Genomic DNA, 22046 nt, shown 5'->3' on the forward strand with positions numbered 1-22046 from the left:
ATTAATTTATGGTCTGTCATGTGGCTTGTTACCTCTCCTCAATACCATGTGTCTAACTTCCTCTTTGGCTCGCTGGCAAATCTCTGCACCTCTGATCCATTCCCAGAGTTCCTCCTTTCCCTAGAAGTCCCACTTATCTTCTCTTACCTAACTATTGGCTATTCAGTTCTTTAGTAAACCAATCCAAATGTGCCTTAGGCAGGTGAGGAAAGACAGAACACAGCTTCACACAGTGCACAAAAAGATTATCCCAACACACAAGGACGCCAAAGCTCATAAAACAGACACTATTTTACCTTAAGTCATATATTGACCCTCACATACTGAGAGTGGCTGACATGAATAACCCATTCTTGATAATATTTAGGTTATCTAGACAATGACCAAACAGAGATATGTTAGAACTAACTGATGTCATAAACCAAATATTTGCAGAATTGATATTTATGGAACATTTTATACAAACACAGAAAATACATATTTTCTGAGAACCTTATGGAACCGTCTAAAAATCTGATCACATACTTGCACACAAAACAAGCCTCAACAGATAGATAAAAGTAATTGAAGTAACTCCCTGCATCCTGCTGACCAGCTTGAATTAAATCTGGATATTATCAACCACAAAAAGTATACAAAGTCATGGGAACTGTACAACCTACTAATGAGTACAAAAAAAAAAAAATGGTCAAGGCAAAAATTAAGTAAGAAATTTAAAATTTTCTAGAATTGAATGAAAATGAAATACAATGTACCCAATCTTATGGAACACAATGAAAATGATTCTAAAAGACAATTTTATGTCCTATGTTTTTCCAAAAAAACAAGGGGGGAGTAAGAATATACCTAAAAACAAATAAATATACAACAACAAAAAATCAGTACAAACAGTACAAAGATTCAATGAAATGAGTTTTTTGTTTGTTTGTTTGTTTTTTGTTTTTTTTTTTTTTTTGGAAGTCAGTAAGTATGACAAGTCCTTTTCCAAATTAATTAAAATGAAGAGAAAGATCCAAATCAACAAATTTAGAGAGAAAAGAGGACATAAAAAAAGACACTGAGAAAACCCAGAGGATAAGGCCATACTTTGCAAACCTGTGTGCCGTATAGTTGGAAAATCTAAAACAAATGGATAATTTTCTTTTTTTCTCCTTTTTTATTTATTATATTTGTGTTTTAATTTTACACATCAGCCATGGTTCTCCTGTCCTCCCCACTCCCGTCCCTGCCCTCACCTTCCTCCCAAACCCTCCCCTCCATTCTCCTCTCCTCCAGGGCCAAGTCTTCCCTGGGGATTGCCCAATGACAGAGAAATGGATAAGATCTACATGAACAACCTGGACAACAGTGGGAGTAATGAAGGGCAAGGTTTTGAGGAAAGAGAGCTTAGGGGAGCAGGAGATCCCAGCTGGATGAAGAACAGAAAGGGAGAACAAAAAATAACAGTCCGTGATAAATGATAATTTTCTAGATACATACAACTTACTCAATTAAATCATGATCAGATAGTCAATTTAACCAGACCTATAACCAATATTAAACAGAAGCAGTCATTAAAAGTCTCTGAAACAGCTGGGTGATGGTGTCACATGCCTTTAATCCCAGCACTCAGGAGACAGAGCCAGGCAGATCTCTGTGAATTTGAGGCCAGCCTGGGATACCACTGAGAAACTCTGTCTCAAAAAACCGAAAGAAAACAAAATTAAAATAAAATAATAAATAAATCAAAAAGTTTGAAACAAAAAAGCCCAAGACCAAAGGGTTTTACCACAGAATTCTACCATACTTCCAAAAAGCTAATGCCAATAATCCTCAAACTATTCTACAAAGTGAAAACAGAAAGAATATTGTCAGATTCATTTTTAACAGACACAGTTACCCTGATATGCAAACCAGAAAAAGACCCAGTAAAGAAGGAAAACTACAGATGAATTTTCCTTTTGAACATAAATGTAAAAATTCTCAATGAACTATTTGCAAACTGAATCCAAAACATAACACAAAGATCATCCATGAAGACCCATTAGACTTCACCCCAGAAATGATGGGATGGTTCAACATATATAAATCAATAAATGGAATCCATCATTTAAACAAACTGAAAGACAAAAGCCACATGATTATCTCACTAGATCCAGAAAAGGCCTTTGACAAAATCCAACGCCCCTTTGAGATCAAGGTCCTAGAGAGTTTAGGAATAAAATGGTCATATCTCAATGTAAAAAAGGCAGTTTACAGCAAACTCATAGTCAATATCAAAGTAAATTAAGAGATAATTGAATTCCACTTATATCTGGTACAAGAAAGACAAAGTTGTTTACTCTCTCCATACCTATTCAATATAGTACTTGAAGAATTAGCTAGAGCAATAAAAACACTGGAGGTGATCAAGTGAACATAAATTAAAAAGTAAAAATTGAAAGCACAATTATTTGTAGATGACAGAATTGTATATATAATTAAAACTAAAAATTTCCACTGGGAAGTCCTACAGCTGACAAACACTTTCAGTAAAGCATTAGGATACAAAATTAATTCACTAAAATCAGTAAACCTCCTATTTACAGACGACTAACAGAATGAGAATAAAATCAGGGAAACAATGTATTAGATAATAGCCTCAGATAACATAAAATATCTTGGGGAAAATCTAAGCAAGTAAGTATATGACTAAAAACGTTAAGACACTGAAGAAGGAAATTGAAGAATAAATCAAAGGGTGGAAATATCACTTATGCTTATGTATCAATAGGATTAATATAGTAAAAACGAGCATCCTACCACAAGGAATCTCCATCAATTCAATGCAATCTCCATCATTCAACACAGATCTTAAAAGGACAATTTTTAATTCTATATGGAAGAACAAAAAAACCCAAGATAGCTATAGTATGATCCTGCTGTACAGTGAAGATTTGTCACTGTGATTGGTTTAATAAAAATGCTGTTTGTCTAAAAGCCAGGCAGGTTAAGTTTGGACAGAAAAACCACACTAAGAAGGGGAAAAAGAAGGGTGGAGTCAGAGGGTCACAAGTCAAATACAGAGGAAGCAAGTTGAGAATGCCATACTAAGAAAAGGTATCAAGCCATGTAGTTAAACATAGATAAGAATTATACTTTAATTTAAGTGTAAGAGCTAGTTAGTAATAAGCCTGAGCTACCGGCCAACTATTTATAATTAATATAAGCCTCTGTGTGGTAATTTAAGAAGTGGCTACCAGGTATTTGGGAGTTTCTGGTGAGACAGAAACTTCTGTTTATACAGGATAGCTAAAGCAATCATGAATAGAAAAAAAAAATGGTGGAGCTATCATTCTCTCAGTTCTCAAATTGTACTCCAAAGGTAGAATAATAAAAACAAAATCATGATATTCTGCATGGCAAAGGTCAACATTATTCAGACAAAGCAGCTGCCAACAGAGTGGTAAAATATTTTTTACCAACTACACATCCAATAGAAGATTAATATCTAAAATATAAAAAGAACTAGAAAAGCTAGATATCAGTAAAACAAATAACCCAGTTTAAAAAGGGGTATAGATATAAGCAGAAAATGCCCTAAAGAGAATTCTCAAATGGCTGAAAGTCATTTAAAAGTGTTCTGCATCACTCTTCATTAAGGAAATGCCAGTCAAAACTACTTTGAGAATTAGTATTAGAACCATCAGAGTTGCCAAGATCAATAAAAGAAAGAACAGATCATGTTGATGAGGATATGGAGTAACAGGAACACTCATCCATTATTGATAGGAAGGTAAACTTGTACAGCTACTGTAGAAATCAGCATGATAATCCCTCAGGAAGATAGTAATTCATCTACCTCAAGATGCAGCTATACTACTCTTGTGCATATATCCAAAGGTTGCTTCACCCTACTACAAGGACACTTGCTCAAACATGTTCATTGTTGCCCTATTCATAATATCCAGAAATTAGAAACAACCTAGAATTCCCTCAATAGAAGAATGGGTAAAGAAAATGTAGTAAATTTATAAAATGTATGAAAACTTAATACATTAGAAGCTTTGAAAAATACATACATATATAATGGTAATCTAAATGAAATCCCCAAATAAATGAGAAGGCAGATCCCCAAGTAAACATCTCTTGTCAACTAATAAAGCTTCCAGCACCAGGATTGGGTTACGTCTAGTTGACTTCTTGGCCAAAAGGTTCCCACTGGAACTCATGAGCAATCCATGCTATTGCCAAGGCTATATGTTGCTTTGCACAAACTCACAACAGTGTCTCTTTTTTTTTTTTTTTTTTTTTTTTTGGTTTATTTCGAGACAGGGTTTCTCTGTGTAGCTTTGTGACTTTCCTGGATCTTGCTCTGTAGACCAGGCTGGTCTCGAACTCACAAAGATCTACCTGCCTCTGCCTCCCGAGTGCTGGGATTGATGGTGTAGGCCACCACCGCCCGGCTTTTTTAATTAATTATTTTTTACTTTTTTTAACAGTGTCTTATTGTTGAAGACAGCACCCACAAAACTCACTGAACACAGAGAAGTAATGCTATTGCTTATCTAGAGCCTTCACCTTTTGGGGTTAGTGATGTTGGTATAGGAAGGCACTTTTCAGCTACCAAAGGAGAACCATAAACACCACCTCAGCTACAAAACCTTTGATCTGCAATGTTGTCTTGCCTGAAAGATATTTAGTGCAATGGCAGCCCAAAGCTTGTGGGAGTAACCAATCAATATTTTATCAGAATAAAGGCCCACTCTACAAGATAGGACCAATACCCAAGTGCTCAGGGAACCAAAAACCTAAGAATAGATAGTGCAGAGAACTAAGGAAAACCCAAATACTACTGTTCTATTAAAGAGTCACCGCAATAAGATGACTTCTAAAAGAATCTTGCTATACTCAAAGATCAGTGCCTTCCTCAGTCATCATCAGGGAATCTTTCTCCTGCAGCATTTGGGAACAAATACAGAGACCCACAGCCAGACAATATGTAGAAAGTGGGAGATATTGATACACTCAGCCCTAAATGGGATACTTTTATCAAATCCTTCTTCTTGGGCTCAAAGAACTTCATGGAAAAGCAGGTGGGAAGAGTCTAAGAGCCAGAGGAGATGAAAGACAGACAACAAAGAAACAAGGCCGAGGCACATATGAACTCAGAGACTGAAGCAGTACTCACAAGGCCTGCACGGGTCTGCTCCAGATGGTATCCTAGAACTCAAAGTAGAAATGGACCCATGACCCCTGATCCAGGAGCATTCTCCAATTCATAGCCACTTACAAATGAAAATTTAATTTTCTCCAAGGGAGTCTCATTGGGTAAACAAGCCCCAATTAAGGGTAGGCATCATGTCCAGCAGTAGATGGGCAACAGGAAACAAATGCCAATTGCCTCTACAGAGGTTCCTTTTCTCTTAATATGATATTAAAACTTCTTTTCTGATTGATTTATTTTTATTTTATTATTATTTTAACTTTACAGGTCCTTTGCATAGTTATTATGGCTTTTGTTTTTTATGTTTTTCTGGTATTCCTGAGTGTGTGAATGAGTGGGTCTCTGCATCAATACCTGTTTATTATGCCTTCTCTTTGGCTCCCTTCCTTGGTTTGTTTTGTCATATTTAATTTGTTTTGTACTATTTTAATTTATTCTATTTCTATTACTACCCTTAGCTGTCTGTTTTCTTTTCTTTTTTTTATTTATTATGTATACAGTGTTCTGTTTGCATGTGTCCCTGCATGCCAGAAGAGGGAGCCAGATCTCATTACAGATGGTTGAGAGCCACCATGTGGGTGCTGGGAAATGAACTCAGGACCCCTTGAAGAACAGCCAGTGTTCTTAACCTCTGAGCCATCCCTCCAGCCCCAGCTCTCTGTTTTCTAAGGAGAGACTGAATGGAGGTGGATCCAGATGGGAGGGAGTGGGGAGGAACTGGGAAGAGTGGATGGAAGGGAAATAATAATTAGAATATATAGTAAGAAAAATAAAACTTTTCTCAATAAAAGAAAAATAAATATATCACACATTATATATGATACAGTAAACAAGTAGTAGCCTTTCTAGACAGTTTTGTAGAAAGTTATATGTATAGGAATACCTAAAATTGATTTTATGTAGCATTTGTCCATCACATAAGACATAAAGGTCATGTGCTCTTTTTGATTTGTAAAGCACTTGGTACTGGAAGAACTCCTAGACTCACAATTCCATGAATCTCAGTTATGGCTTTTGCAAACAAGAGATGGGCATTTTTCAGTGCATAGTGACTAAGAAAAAGTACTTGAGAAGATAGGAGATTGTACTTTCCTCCTTACACCTACAGTGCTTCCTCATTACTCATACAATCTAAGTTCCTTTCTCATCTTCTTTAAAAACATGTTTTGTCAACTTAAGTCCAAGTGGATCAAAGACCTCAACATAAATCCAGCTACTCTGAAACTGATAGTAGAGAAAGTAGGAAGTACTCTTGAATGCATTGGCACTGGAGACCACTTTCTAAATATAACACCAGTAGCACAGACACTGAGAGAAACAATCAATAAATGGGACCTGTTGAAACTGAGAAGCTTTTGTAGAGCAAAGGACACGGTCAACAAGACAAAGTGACAGCCTACAGAATGGGAAAAGGTCTTCACCAACCCCACATCTGACAGAGGGCTGATATCCAGAATATATAAAGAACTCAAGAAATTAGACATCAAAATGCCCAACAGTCCAATTAAGAAATGGGCTATAGAACTAAACAGAGAATTCTCCACAGAGGAAGTTCAAATGGCTGAAAGACATTTAAGGAATTGTTCAACATCCCTAATTATCCTGGAAATGCAAATCAAAATGACTCTGAGATACCACCTTACACCTGTCAGAATGGCTAAGATCAAAAGCACAGAAGACAGCTTATGCTGGAGAGGATGTGGAGCAAGGGGAACTCTCCTCCACTGCTGGTGGGAATGCAAGCTTGTACAGCCACTTTGGAAATAAATATGGTACTTCCTTAGAAAATTTGGAATCCATCTCCCCCAAGACCTAGCTATAGCACTCTTGGGCATATATCCAAGGAATGCTCAATCATACCACAAGGGCATTTGCTTAGCTATGTTCGTATCAGCTTTGTTTGTATTAGCCAGAACCTGGAAACAACCTAGATGCCCTTCAACTGAAGAATGGATAAAGAAAATATGGTACGTGTACACAATGAAGTACTACTCAGCAGAGAAAAACAATGACATCATGAGGTTTGCAGGCAAATGGATGGATCTAGAAAAAATCATCCTGAGTGAGGTAACCCAGACTCAGAAGGACAAACACGGTATGTACTCACTCAAAGGAGGATACTAGATGTAAAACAAAGATGACTAGTCTGCTACACAACTCCAGGGAGGCCACCTAGAAAATGGGACCCTAGGAAAGACCCAAAGGATCACCCAATGACAGAGAAATGGATGAGATCTAAAGGAACAACCTGGACAACAGTGGGAGTAATGAAGGGCAAGATTTGAGGGAAAGAAAGCTTAGAGGAGCAGGAGATCCTGGCTGGATCAAGAACAGAAAGGGAGAACAAGGAATAACAGATCATGATAAATGAAAACCACATGAGAACAGTAAGAGGCAGAGTGCTGGAGAGGTCCCCAAAAATCCACAATGATACATCCTCTGTAGTTTGCTGGCAATGGTCGAGAGAAAGCCTGATCTGACCTAGTCTGGTGATCAGATGACTAAACACCCTAACAGTCGTGCTGGAACTCTCATCCAATAACTGATGGAAGTGGACGCAGAGATCCTCACCCAGGCCCCAGGTGGAGCTCCAGGTGTCCAACTGTCGAGAAAGAGGAGGGTCTGCAAGAGCATGAATTGTTGAATCCAAGATTGCGAAAAGCACGGGGACAAATAGCCAAATGAATGGAAGCACATGAATTATGAACCAAAGGCTGTGGAGCCCCCAGCCGGATCAGGCCCTCTGGATAAAGTGAGACAATTGAATAGCTTGATCTGCTTGGGAGACACCCAGTCTGTGGGACCAATATCTGTCCTTAGTGCATGAGCTGGCTGTTTGAAACCTTGTGCTTACACAAGGACACTTTGCTCAGTCTGGAAGGAGGTGACAGGACCTGCCTGTACTGAATCAACCAGGTTTAAATGAATCTCCAGGGGTGCCTTGTTCCTGGAGGACATAGGAATGGAGGGGAGGGGCTGGGGGAAGATGGGTGTGGGGGTGGGAGGGGGGAGGACAGGGGAACCCATGGCTGATGTATAAAATTTAAAACACATAATAATAAAGAAAAAAATAACAAAAAACAAACAAACAAACAAACAAAAAAGAAACCAAAAAACAAAAACAAGTTTTGTCGGAGTCTGCTTATGAACTTACCATGTTCTTTATTGAATCTGGTGCCATTCATAAGGTAAAAACAACTGGAATCAGTGGAAAGACCAAATGCTAGGCACAGTCTCTGTAAGGAGATTCCCGTGCTTGTGAAGTTGCTATTTGGAATTTGAATGTAATGAATGTCAGTCATGTACTGTAACTGATTGGAGAGACACCAGCATTAAGGTTCAGAACAAGTGTGTTCCTTGGCATTCCATTGGATTTCTGGGAAGCTGTTACAGTGCTTTGTTGACTTAGTGGTTTTGTAAGACAGAATTAACAATTACAAAAATTGTTTTTATCAGAAACAAAATGCAACTTGTGAGGTGAAAATTTAAGGCTATACACAAAGGAAGATTACTATCAATGAAAGACATTGTTAGTATATTTAAAATAAATTATGTTTAGTCATTATATTTCTTATTTCTAGATGTCATATATGCAAACAAACAACAGAAATAAGGAATTGTTTTAACCTAATTCCAGACATTTTTATTTCAGATACTTTCTGTAAGAATACATTTCTAATAATGTGCCCAAACTATATATATATTTAATTGGGGTTTTCAAGTCAAGGTTTTTCTTTGTAGTCCTGGCTGTCCCGGAATTTGCTTTGTAGACCAGGTTGGCCTTGAACTCAGAGTTCTGCCCGTATCTGCATCCATAGTGTTGGGATTAAAGGCCTGCATCATCACTACCTAATGATACTTTTAAAGGGGTGGAACGCAGGATGTTAAACACAATAACCCTAGGCTTCCTCTCATCACACATAGATTCACAAATACATTTTATTAATGTTCAAAGCTCTTGTTGAAATTCAGGGTACAAGTGACATAGTACAGAACAAGCAAATAAAATTCATTCAGAGCCAACAACATCAGGAAAAAACAAACAAACAAACAAACAAAACAAAAAAACAACCAGGCTCCCACATTATCAGAACTGTTCTGCTGAGTGATGAGTTGAGATAATCTATTTCCCTTAAAACATTAATTAAATAAATAAAAACTCATTATGACCACAGAAAGAAAATGGCCTGACATTCCTGGGAAACCTCAAAACTCTCTTATCCAGGAAAGCCAAAGAGTTTATGTAGAGTTTTAACCTGGGCATTAATAAGGCGACTATTAATTTCTTCCCTACAACACTAAGCTCCTGAAACACAGATTTCTGTGGTTTGTGTGGGAAATGCACCCATGCTCTTCCAGCTTGGTTCCCAGCTGCTGATCCTGTTTGTGAGGTGCTGGAACCTTTGGACAGAATCTTGCTGGAGGAATTAATTCCTCGAGTTGAACCTTTATATTTCATAAAGCCTGGTCTTGCTTATTTTCTGCTCTCTGCTCTTGATCACCCAAATGTGAGTAAGCAACCTCCTGGCCCTGCCACATGAGGCAAGAACTCATGTCGCCATACCTTCTTGGCTATTAACACTGTACTCTCAAACCCTGACACAAAAAAAGGAACCCTTCCTCACTTCAGTGGCTTGTCAAGTGCTTAGTCACCAACACAAACAAACCAACAATACAAACATTCTCTGACTTTGTTTCACTGAGAGCACAAAGTAAGTATAACAAAGACTGTGATGGAAAATAAAATGCTAAAGAAACAATTATAGATGCATCTCAAATAGGCTGGGCAACAATTTTTGGCTGAAGTGACATCTAATTTATAAAGTGAGAGCAAACTATGCTTGATTTTGGTGAATCAATGTAGCAACATTCCAGACGATGTTCCAAGTGCAGGGGGGAAGAAGAAAGAACTTGAGATAATTTTGAATTCAAAACTGAAATGATTCATTTTGGCTAAAGCATATGATAAAAGCCAGAGAACTGGCAAAGCTGCCCAAGAATTATGTGCGTATGCTTCCATGCACCATGAAGGTTATTATAGTAATGTCCAGTCAAGTATTAGAGCCACTTCCTTGACACATCGTGCATAGTTTGGGTCCTGGAACTTTAACCATGGATAATGAGAAAATGAAGACAGGGCATACACAGACACACAAACAGGAATTTTGAGTGTGGTGTGGTGTGTGCACTCTGGTGGAGCTTTACCTACTACCTCCTGAAACCCAGAAACACAGAGGGGAAAGGTCAGTTAGAATCAGCAGGAGGTTCCTGCAGGTGAGCATTCTTAGGCTGCACCATCTGTGAAAACTGGCAGATGCCAGTTTTTGTACAGATAAATCAATCAATTTGTTTACAAAATCTCATACTTTGACTCTGAGGAAAGCTTTGCCATTCCTTTGGCCTCACCACATAAGGTGGTTGAGACAGTCATTTCCCAGACTTGGTCATGCCCATATCAACAATACATTTTCCCTCAGGACTTAACCTCATTCAAGGCTTTCTATACTATCTCTAAGAAAAGGCACATGTCATATGTGTATGCTCCTGAGCACTATGAAGGTGATTATGGTAGTGGCTAATCAGGAACTGGAGACATTTCAGGAGAGGAATCTACTGACTGAACAAAGAACTAGTGATCTGCTGTGTACGGTTGTCATGGGACTCCACAGATAGTTGTATGAACATTTTATGAATGGTGGGAAATAGAGGACTTGTAAGCTGGGTTTTTTGTTTTTGCCACCACGTACATTTCATTGTCGTCATAATATAAAATAAATACAAAGAATTTCCTATATACAAGTAACTTAAAATCTGAAGTGGTGGTAAAGAGTCTATGGATACTTCTTTTCTTTCTACCAGCAATGTCTGAAGTTCCACATACAGAATATATTGAAGTCATAACTATCCTCTGCCAGTCTAGAAAACAACAACAACAAAAAAAAAAACAAAACCCAAAATGTTTTGCTTAAGGTAAAGTCCAGACTTCCTAATAGTAATGTCTATGTTTCAGAAACTGTGAGAGTGGTGTAGAATATTTATAACCTATTAATTGTGTGAGATTCATTAAGTAGTCTAATACAGCCTACTCCTTCTTATGATATGATAGAATGTAGATTAAGACCTATTTTGCCTGTTTCCAGCATCAGTAATCTACAATGAAAATTATTTTGAGAATGTTGCCATGGAGTATTGAATAAATTATTTGAGTGTTGGGTTTGTAAAAATATGTGCTTAGAGCCAATTACAGGAAATGCACACACACACACACACACACACACACACACACACACACACACACACGCATGCATGCATATATATATATTATAATTCATATTCAATATAAGGTATATTGAATTTTATATAAATGATAGTCAAAGACATTTTAAGCAAGATAGAAATGTACAATTAAATCTTACAAAATATTTTTTAAATCACTCAACTTAGTGTATTTCTGAAAGGTGTGTGTATTTTCCCACATGAAGACCTACTTTCCTAGCTAGTTCCTGAACTGTTCTTGTAAACTTGGCTTGATCCTCTTAGACAGGACTGGATGACCTTCTCTCTGTCCTTGCTTTACAGAATTATATTATCTTTCTTTTCTAAAATACTGTGAGATTCTTCACAGGAATTACCCATTGAGAGAACATAGCCAGAGCATGCACATTCTTTAACACATTTACAGGATTGGATTTGATTGAACTGTGCACGTCTGTGAAAGAAAAAACATAACTGAGAATAGCCAGCAATGCTTCCTTTTCTCAATGTGTTTGTCAGACAAGACAAACTACCACTTGTCAATGTCTGACACCTAGGGCAGAGCAACCCCATGTATTCTAACTACTGTTTCATTAGACTTAAGGTACAGTTATGCCTTGAGAGGAAATGCCACATTCAATATAGCAGGGTTAGTTATAATATTTAAGGGAAGTATTTTAATTCACAGAATCCTAGTTTCTTTTTTCCATTCTCCAAATGACATACTATTTCTCCTAACAGATCATTTCAATTGTTCCCACTATTTTTCCTTATTAATTACATAAAATAATGAGATTATCATTATGATATTTCATATATGTGTATAACATACTATGATTATATTCACACTTCATTGGTCTCCTATCCTTCTTCCTTTTCCCCAGTAGTTACTTTCCTCTTGCTAAATGTTCCTTCCTATTTTTCTGGACTTTATTTTAATTTTTAAATTTAAAGTTTACTGGTGAGATTTGTCTTTCTGAATATAGATAATTTTGTTTAATCTGATGAAGTACAGAAGTACAGCTTTATTCATTTTCCTTCATATATAATTTGATTTTTCTCTCTGGATATATCTACCTCTGAGTCTCCCCCCCCCAGCCCCATCCCTGTGATGTTTGTATATTTTGCATTGCTTTCTCTCTAGCGTAAGACTTAAATTTTACAAAGTTCAGGATATTACAGAATTTACATGTTCTTTGCCCAAGATCATATCAGGAGTAAACAATTGCTGGCAAGAGGAGACTCTCTAATCTACTCATCAGGTGCAAGTTTTACAAGGATCTCCTGGAATGTGACTTTCATGAGTCATCACCTATGCTGAGGTGGGCTTCCCTCTGACACAACTGGCTTTGAATCATTGATACTCTTGTAATTAACCCCTCACTCATATAATTCTAAGTAACCCGATTCAGTTCAATGCCTTCCTAAGCTATGATGGATTTCTTTATCTGCTCTTTTGTCTGTGTCCTATTTAGGTTGAATTGATGTCAGTTCACTCAATGCTATGTGCTCTGCACAGGTATGTGCACAACATTTTTTTCATTTTTCCATTCATAGGTTTCTTGACTGATTATGTAACTTGGATATTGTGAAAAGTTCTAAAATAAACAGGAGTAAGCAGAGTTAATGCTCACATGCTATTAATGTTTAAAGTCTTACTGGAAATGTTCAAAAATTTTATCTCTCTACTTAATTTTTCAATTAAAAATTTTATGAGCTTTTTAGAATTTCATAAAGTGTGTTCTGATCATATTCACCTCTTCCCCTAGCTGTTCACATATTCAGCACGCCATTCCTATCCTTTCAAAATTATGCTTCGTTTTGTTAACTTTTCAAGATTAATGTATGAGGCCAAGATATTCCTGAGTGTGTGTGTCCACTGAAGTATGGCCTATTTACCAGGGGCTATACTCTTAGTGAAAACTGACTCATCCTCTCCCTGAAACTAAAAATTGCCAAAAGTTACATGGCTTGGAAATTTTACTCATGCATTCTTTCCAAGCCGATATTTGGTCTAGGTTAGACTTGTACAGGTCTTCTATATGCTGTCATAACTGCTATAAGATTGGAAGACACAGTTTCTTTGTAGTCATCCATCAGTTCTGGGCCTTACAATCTTTCTGCCTTCTCTTCTTCAGTGGTCCCTAAGCCTACAGAGGAAGGGTTACAGTGTATATGTTCCATTTAGACCTGTTTCATTTAGAGAATTCTATAATCTCTTATTTTCTGCACCTTAGCTAATTGTAGATCTCTGTGTTGTTTAGCATCTATTGTAAATAGAAATCATTTGGTGGAGGCCGAGCAATTAAATAACCTTGTCTATAAAGATAAGTCATAGTTTAATGCTATGCCCATCTAACAAAATAATAGTATTTTCTCACCAAGGACCTATGATCTTTTGTCTTATCTGAGTTTCATTGCTGCTGTTTTTAGAGAGAAAATGGCCCCCATAGGCTCACAGGGAGTAGCACTATTAGGAGGTGTGACCTTGGAGAGTAGGTGTGACATACTGAACAAAGTATGTCTTAGTCACTTCCTGCTGCCTGGAGATCCAGATGTAGAACTCTCAGCTACCTCTCCAGCATAATGTTTGCCTGTGTGCCACCATGCTCCTCACCATGATGACAATGAACAAAACCTCTGACCTGTAAGCAAGCCTAATTTGAATGTTTTACTTCATAAGTGTTGTCTTGGTCATAGTATCTCTTTACAACAATAAAAAGTGTAAGACAATTGATGTCATGAAACACTATAACTAAAACCAACTTGAGGTGTAAAGAATAGATTGCACTCTATCACTGAAGAGAATCGGAAGAGGATTTCAAAGTAGTAGTAACCTGAAGACAAGTAACCTGAAGCAAAAACCATAGAGGAATTCTGTTTACTCACTTGCTCCTGAGTTACAGGTTTACTCAGCCTGCTTTTATACTGCAACCAGGACCATCAGTCCAGGGAAGGCATTTCTCATAGTGAGCTGTCCTTCCTATACCAATAATCAACCAATAAAATGTACGATAGACTTGCCCACAGACTAATCAGGTTGGGACATTTTACCAAAATTAACTTAGCTTATGTGAACTTGGTGTAAAACTAGCCAACAAACCTGACTCACCACAGGTTCTTGGCCTGATAATGGTGCAAGGTGTAAATTTTATCTTCTGGTGTAAAATGTAGATCCAATCAGAAAATTGTTAGTTACACTTATGAACTTTTGACCACTATTGTACCCATGGGTATATTTCGCCAGCTCTATCATTATTGAGATACTCAGGGTTAACAGCTGGATAAGAATGAGTATTATTTTCCCCCTCTTACTATCCTGCCTAGCACCATTAGCACTATGAAAGCTAGCCTGCAGTGATAAAGCTTCCAGGTGAGCATCAGACTGAGTTTTCCATGTTGTATGAATCAAGTATGTGATTATCTTCAGTAATATGATCTTATCAAGTTCTGGAGCCAACCAAGTCTGAAGTGTTTGAGGGTCTATGGAAAACTCACAGGACAACAACTTACAAGAAGTAACTCATTCCCAGTACTGGGTATTTTATTTGTTGGTGTCTGGTGTCTAGTGGAAACATTGTTGGCCCTATATAGCATAATAAAACACTTTTTAACAATTTTAGCACAATATAAATATGGAAGCTCTTACAGTAATAGATCTGTCAAGTTGGGTAGTCCAGTCTATATAAAAGAAGAGCCTACAGGATAACATCATTTAACTACGTAACATCTGATAAAACTTATTGTCTGGGTAAAAAAAAAAATCAAGAAGAATCACATAATCTTTAGGAAAAATATATTTGAGTATAAATATCTGGTTATGAAGTGTATTGTTGCCATGCTGTGTAGCTCTGTATCTCAAAATAGCATATGTCTAGTTTTTTATGGGAGGAATTCAAGGATAGGTTGGTAGTGTTACTCCAGATAAACATTGCCAATTCACATGGGGTTTGCTTTTATAATTCTTTGGATTGTAACATTTACATTTTCACTAAATTTTAAAAAAACTATCTTTTGTATCTGAAAAGGAATATATTCAGTAAGTCATTTATGTCCTAAACTACATGACATCATATTTAAATTTGAAAGTTTCAATCAATTACTGGTCTTTTTTTGGAATCATCTTTTGCTTAGGTTCTGCATGCATAGAATACAAAATATCTACCTAGGTTCTGTGACACTTTTTAGTGTCATATTTGCATAGTAGGGAGGTACCTATCATAGAAGACTACTTGAACACAGGTTCAAGCCAATAGAAAGTCTTTATTAGCCAGATGGTAACCACACTGGGTGTTAAGGACCAGAGTACAGTCCTGAGCCTTTCTAAGGGTAAGCTTTTAAGCAAAAAAATATATATCCTGGTTGATACATTTAAGGGCTTTCTCCAAACTGTGGACTTGGCTTGCCTCTTGGCAAGTGTTGTCTCCTATATGCTGAGTTCCAGGGCTTGAATGGTACTTCCATTGTGGTGTCAGTTTGTTTAAGGTCTGTGGGGGGGCACGGTGACCACCAAAGTCTGAGGGGCTGATAGAGCAGAATAGTGAGTTCAGTGCCTAAGAGCATTTTAAGTCATTTAGACACATTTTCATTGCAGTGAACTTATTTAAAATCAACAGTATTATTGCTGTGACATGACAGACAATTGTATAACACTTGTGTGCATATTTCTCTTTATTTTATTTAAGTTAGTAGGGTTTACATCTTTCCCTTGCAATTCCATCTTACCATAATTAGCCATTTGCCTTAAAATGGAAAGAAATATATGAAAAGTTTCAAAAAAAAGCATTTAACACAAAAAAATCAAAATGTCTGGTAAAACACTATAAGGGATTTTCTGAAAGACAACAAGATAAATAATGAATAAATAAAACCAAAACAAATTAATTTATTTCAGAGGCAACAATTAAAAGTTAAAGGATTTCTCAGATAGAGTCATTTCTTAGGTACCCCATACTTTCTGAAAGACTGCCTTACATGCTTGGCAATGTAAGGATTTAGGAAATGTATTCACAGACTGTATTCTTTTAAAGCATTTCTTACATGCACATGTGCCAAATGATGCAGTGGCTTTTGTCAAAAGATAATAATGTAAATTTTGAGCTGAGCAGAGACATAATTTAAACAAGCAATCAAATTCAGTGGTTTTTTTTTTTTTTAAAGGGGGAGAGAACCATGCCTCTACCCCAAATCTAGTTCATCATGAAAAATGTGGGTTTTTTTTACTCTACTCGCATAAACAAATTTTATCATTCACAATAAAATATGCAGAAAATATATGATGAGAGCTGGTCCATCTTGAAAGCACAATAAATAATCTAACACTGTGCAGTAAAAAATGAGGATAGTTCATCAGGAAGAGATGCTTTTGGTGGCATATTGTGAAAAAATAAACTTGTTTTCTAAAGCATCTCCACATGTTACAGGCTAATTTATTATGCGTTATTACTTACCTCCAGAACTTTAAATAGTGTGGTTGGAAAAGATTTTGTGCTTATCAGGGATTCTAAATCCTTAAATTTTCAGTACTTTGCATTTTCAATTCTTTATATACTAAAAGAAATAATATGCTTCAGACTCTCTCCTTATTTTTGTTTCTTTTCAGAGCTGGTACAGAGGCTGTTACAAAGAGGATTATCAAGACCTGTCCTGAACGTAAAGCATGGGTCTGATAGAGACCTATGATTCAGGAGGAAATAGCAATACCTCCCATGCAGAAGGGTTTTATTACAGTAAACAATTCTACGTGATTATTATTGTGCAGACAGTTTGAAGTCACCCAAATATTGTGAGTTTCTCATACTACTTTATTAAATAAATTCATTTCCTTTTGTGTTTCTAGGAAAGTGGCTGTAGAATGGGAGCCTGTGTCTGTCCTCCAGTGATGGTAGGTTACAGTGGCAGAAGAGTTTTGCTGTCTGACAATTTAGCAAATGATTTCAAACTCAAAGCTTTGAATAGGGCCAAATTACTGTGGGATATCCTTCTGTATGCTGTGAATATGTGCTGCTCTGATTGGTTGATAAATTAAATGCTGATTGGCCAGTAGCCAGACAGGAAGTAAAGGCAGAGTAAGCAGACAAGGAGAATTCTGGGAATAGGAAGACTGAGTCAGAAGTCTCTAGCTAGACACAGAGGAGGCAAGATGTGAAGGCAGAACTGAGAAAAGGTACCAGGCAATGTGGCTAAGCATAGATAAGAATTATGGGTAGAATTTAAGCATAAGAGCTAGTCAGTAATAAGCCTGAGCTAATGGACAAGCTGTTATAATTAATATAAGCCTCTGTGTGTTTACTTGGGGAATGCAAGTTGGAGAGATTTGTCCCTACAGCAGGCCGGCTGGGACACAGGAAAACTTCCAACTAAACAGAGTGATCTCAGTATTTGAACATCCATCTGAAGTAGTTTTCATTACATATTGATAAGTTGCCCCAACAATATTTGGAGAAATATCCCCACTGTACAAAGGCATATATATTTGTAATTATTATGTGACATTTTGGGGATATCACAAGACCGCACTTCAAGTGTGCATCCATATCAAATTTATTTGCTTGCAAGTATAATAATTGGGAAAAAAAAGTATAAGGTCTGATAAAAAAATAGTTCAAAATCAGCTTGTACTGGGTGTAAAAAGTAAGTTATAATGGAAAACCTTTTTGTATGTGGTGATTAGGTTTGAATGCCAAGAGAGACCAAAGCAGTATGACTAAGAAAATGAGTCAGCCTTTAGATAAGAAGAGAGAACATTCCAAACAAAGTCTAGCGAGTCAATTGAATTCAACTGTGCTTCTTTGTGCTTTATAATAAGCCATGTAAAAAACATTATAAGCCAAGGCAGAACAACCTTGAGTACACAGAAAGAATAAATCTCCCATTCAATCTTCAGTTGTTTTATTACTGTTCTGGCCACTTAGATAGGACAGAAAGTCACTTGGGGATACTGGTCTTTTAGGTCTGATGTTTATTTGTTGTAAGGGAACCTACTATGTATTGGAAGACATTTCCCAGCATCCCTGGCCTATGCTTGAGAAACCAGGAGCAATCTCACCCTTTTATCAACACAAAACGTCTACAGACACTGCTGACTGTATCCAGGAGGGTGTCAGCAGCTAAGACACAATGATACCACTCTATCCAAAGCACTATATATTTTCAGAGATGAAACAATTTAATGGGTTGCACAGAAGCATTACTGGGTTAGCATCAAATCATGCTTTCCCAAAGACTAGCCTGTATCTTATATCTAAGTACAACTATATTTTCCCAGTACCTCATTCTAGTTAACCACTGTGTGTGTGTGTGTGGGGGGGGGCTTATTATTATTTGTTTTTACATTCCAGCCAAAGTTTCTCCTTTCTCCCTCTTCCTAGTTCCTTGGTTCTCCCTCCCCACCTCTACTCTTCCTCTACTGTTTCTCTTCAGATATAGGTGGGCATCCTACGGATATCAGAAAACCAAGGTATATCCAGTTGCAGTGAGACTAGGCACCCCCTCTTCTATTAAGGATAGGGTGTGTAGCCCAACTGTTATCATAGAGATTTCCCCCAGCAACTGATGGAAACAAATGCAGAGACCCACAGCCAAACATTCGAAGGGCTCAGGGAATCCTGTGGAAGAGGAGGAGGAAGAATTGTAGAAATTGGTGATGTCAAGGGCACACACACACACACACACACACACACACACACACACACACAATCAACTAACCTGGGCTCATATGGGCTCACAGAGACTGAACCAACAACCAGGGAGCCTGCGTGGGACTGATCCAAACCCTCTGCCTATATGTTACAGTTGTGTAGCTGGGTCTTTGTGTGAGACCAAGGGGATTTCTAAGACTCTGCTGCCTGTTTTTGAAACACATTCGCCGTACCGATTTACCTCATCAAGTCGTAATAGTTAACCAGTTTTGTAAGCATGATAGGTTAAGCTGTTGTGAACTTATGAATGTAGGCACCTGGGAGCTGAAATACAATGTAAGTAAGCATGCAGATCGGTTTCACTCTTTTCTTCAATGTTAAAGCTAGGGAGCTTCCTCTCTTTAAGGGCTCAGGGAAGCTTGGTATACACACATCTCATATGGCAAAGGCAAACTTAGGAAGTATTAATCAGGAATTATATGAGGTGGTAAATGTTGTTTTTAGAACTAGAAATAAAAGAGACGATTATTTTTTTTTAAGCTGAGGATCAAACCCAGGGCCTTGCGCTTGCTAGGCAAGCGCTCTACCACTGAGCTAAATCCCCAACCAGAACTAGAAATAAAATAATTGAGGAAACTTGTGATTAGAGATGTCTGGGAAGTAGCTTGTCATAAAATTTTCTTGTGGTAATTGTGAGTTCCTTTGTTACAAGCCTGGAGTAGGGCAAATGCATATCACTACTATAAATTCTTAAGAATATTAATGATTTTAGTATTCTGTCTATTCTTTTTTTCTATTTATTATTATTATTATTATTATTATTATTATTATTATGAGTTTTAATTTTATACATCAACCATGGGTCCCCCTGTCCTCCCTCCTCCCGCCCCCATCCCCACCTTCCCTCCATCCCCTCCCCTCCATTCCCATGTCCTCCAGGACCAAGACAACCTTGGAAACTCATTTAAACCTGGTGGATTCAGTACAGGCAGCTCCAGTCCCCTCCTTCCAGGCTGAGCATGTGTCACTGTGTAAGCCCAAAGTCCCAAACTGCCAGCTCATGCACCAAGGACAGGTTCCGGTCCCACAGCCTATTCTGTCTGTCCATTCTTTTTACAAGTTCTTGAAAGCACCTGGGTGAGGAGGAGGGCAAAATGGACTTCAAGACAATGTTTATCTACTTTGAATAAGAACTAAATTTAGACAAGCTTTGATTTTCTACCTTTGCAGGATTTAAAGCTATAGTGAATTTTCTAAGGTATGGAGCAAGCTTCAAATCCCAACATGTTCTCTCTACTGTTCAGTTTCTGCCCCCCTCTCTACATCACATTTTAGTAAAGACCACAGATTGTACTTAATGGAGAAGCCATATATTGTCAGACATGTACTCTTTCACCTTCCCTGTCAATTCATCCTGCATCTGTAACACCTTCCTTGTCTGATTTTCTCTCTGTTACTTTGGATGAAGTATCCTTCTTCCAATTAAATGTGTCAGGTAAAACCCGGGTTAGACCTCCTAAAAGCTCAACCTCTGCAATTACTCATCTCTTTCCAATTTCTCTGCAGGGAAAAGACAGCCTCAACTAAGAGGTGTGTGATTACATGAGGAGTGTATAGATGGAGGATTTGATGGAAAACATCAATAGAGTTAATAGCTGATTTTATTTGCAAACAAAGAAAAAGGGTACTGGCAAGTTGTAGCACATTTCGAGGCAAATCAAGAGATGTCATTGACAGGAGCAGTGGAAGTTGGAAGAGGAGCATTAAGTTTGTAATTTGGGTTGATGTCTTTGAGTGACAGTGAGAAAGATATAGGATGACAGGAAAAGGAAAGTCAGACTTTCTAGTAGGCTACTGCTGTTCTAATAGTAAAATGGGAGGGAAAGGAATGCTCAATGTCAAACATCTGGGCTAGACTATAAAAACATGAGAGAACCCAGAGTCTTATAAAATGTTGAGCCCAGTGGTACCCATTAGACTCTCCATTAGATGGTTTCCTCCTCCCATGTTGATGGGAGATGTCACACTGCCTCAAATAAGGTACATTTTTCTTTTGTACTGTATTCATTTTAATCTTCCCTTTTTTTTCTCTGTTGTCTTTCCCAGATAGTCAGTTCTTTGCTTGCCCCCCTGGACTTGAACGCACTTCACATTAAGATGCTCATTACAGCATCATGGGGCAGGGGTAGAGAGGAAGCACTCTTTCTGCCTTTTTCAGCCAGATGTGGGGCGCCCTTTGCAGCTTTCTCTATGTAACAGGGCTCCAGACCTTAATAGTCCCGAGACCTTAATTCAACTAACTCCACGATGGAAGTACCACACAGGCCATAAAACTCAGCATGTGGACAGTAGCACCTGCCAAAACTAAGATAGAAACCTAATCCATCAAAACCAGTTGTAGTCAGAATATTTCCTGTGTCCCGCTTTGTCCATGGTCAGGACAAATCTCTCATGCAGTTTGCAGCCTTTTATAAAATAATCATACAGAGGCTTAATATTATTTATAACTACTATGGCCTAATGGCTCAGGCTTCTCATTAGCTAGTTCTTACATCTTAAATTAACCCATTTCTATAAATCTATACTTTGCCACATGGCTCATGGCTTACTGCTACCTTTACATCTTGTTTCTCATGGTGGCCGGTGGCAGCATCTCTTCTGCTCTCTCTTTCCCCTTCCTCTCTCTCTAGTTAGAATGTTCTGCCTAACCTTGTTCTGCCTCACCATTGGCCAAACAGCTTTACTTATCAACCGATCAGAGCAACACCTATTCACAGCATACAGAATGACATCACCCAGCTCTGAGAAAGTCTCTCAATGTACTCACCTTGTTTTTTGGATTCTGTAGTTCCACTTCTGGCTAACTGTTCTTGTTAACAGAAAAGTATGTCAGCCCAAGACATGCTTTCTGTACTTAAAGTTCACCCTAAAAAAGGCTTGGGGATCCACTGGATCCTGAAGATGCA

This window comes from Onychomys torridus, chromosome 14, assembly GCF_903995425.1.
Source record: "Onychomys torridus chromosome 14, mOncTor1.1, whole genome shotgun sequence".
Lineage (NCBI taxonomy): Eukaryota > Metazoa > Chordata > Mammalia > Rodentia > Cricetidae > Onychomys > Onychomys torridus.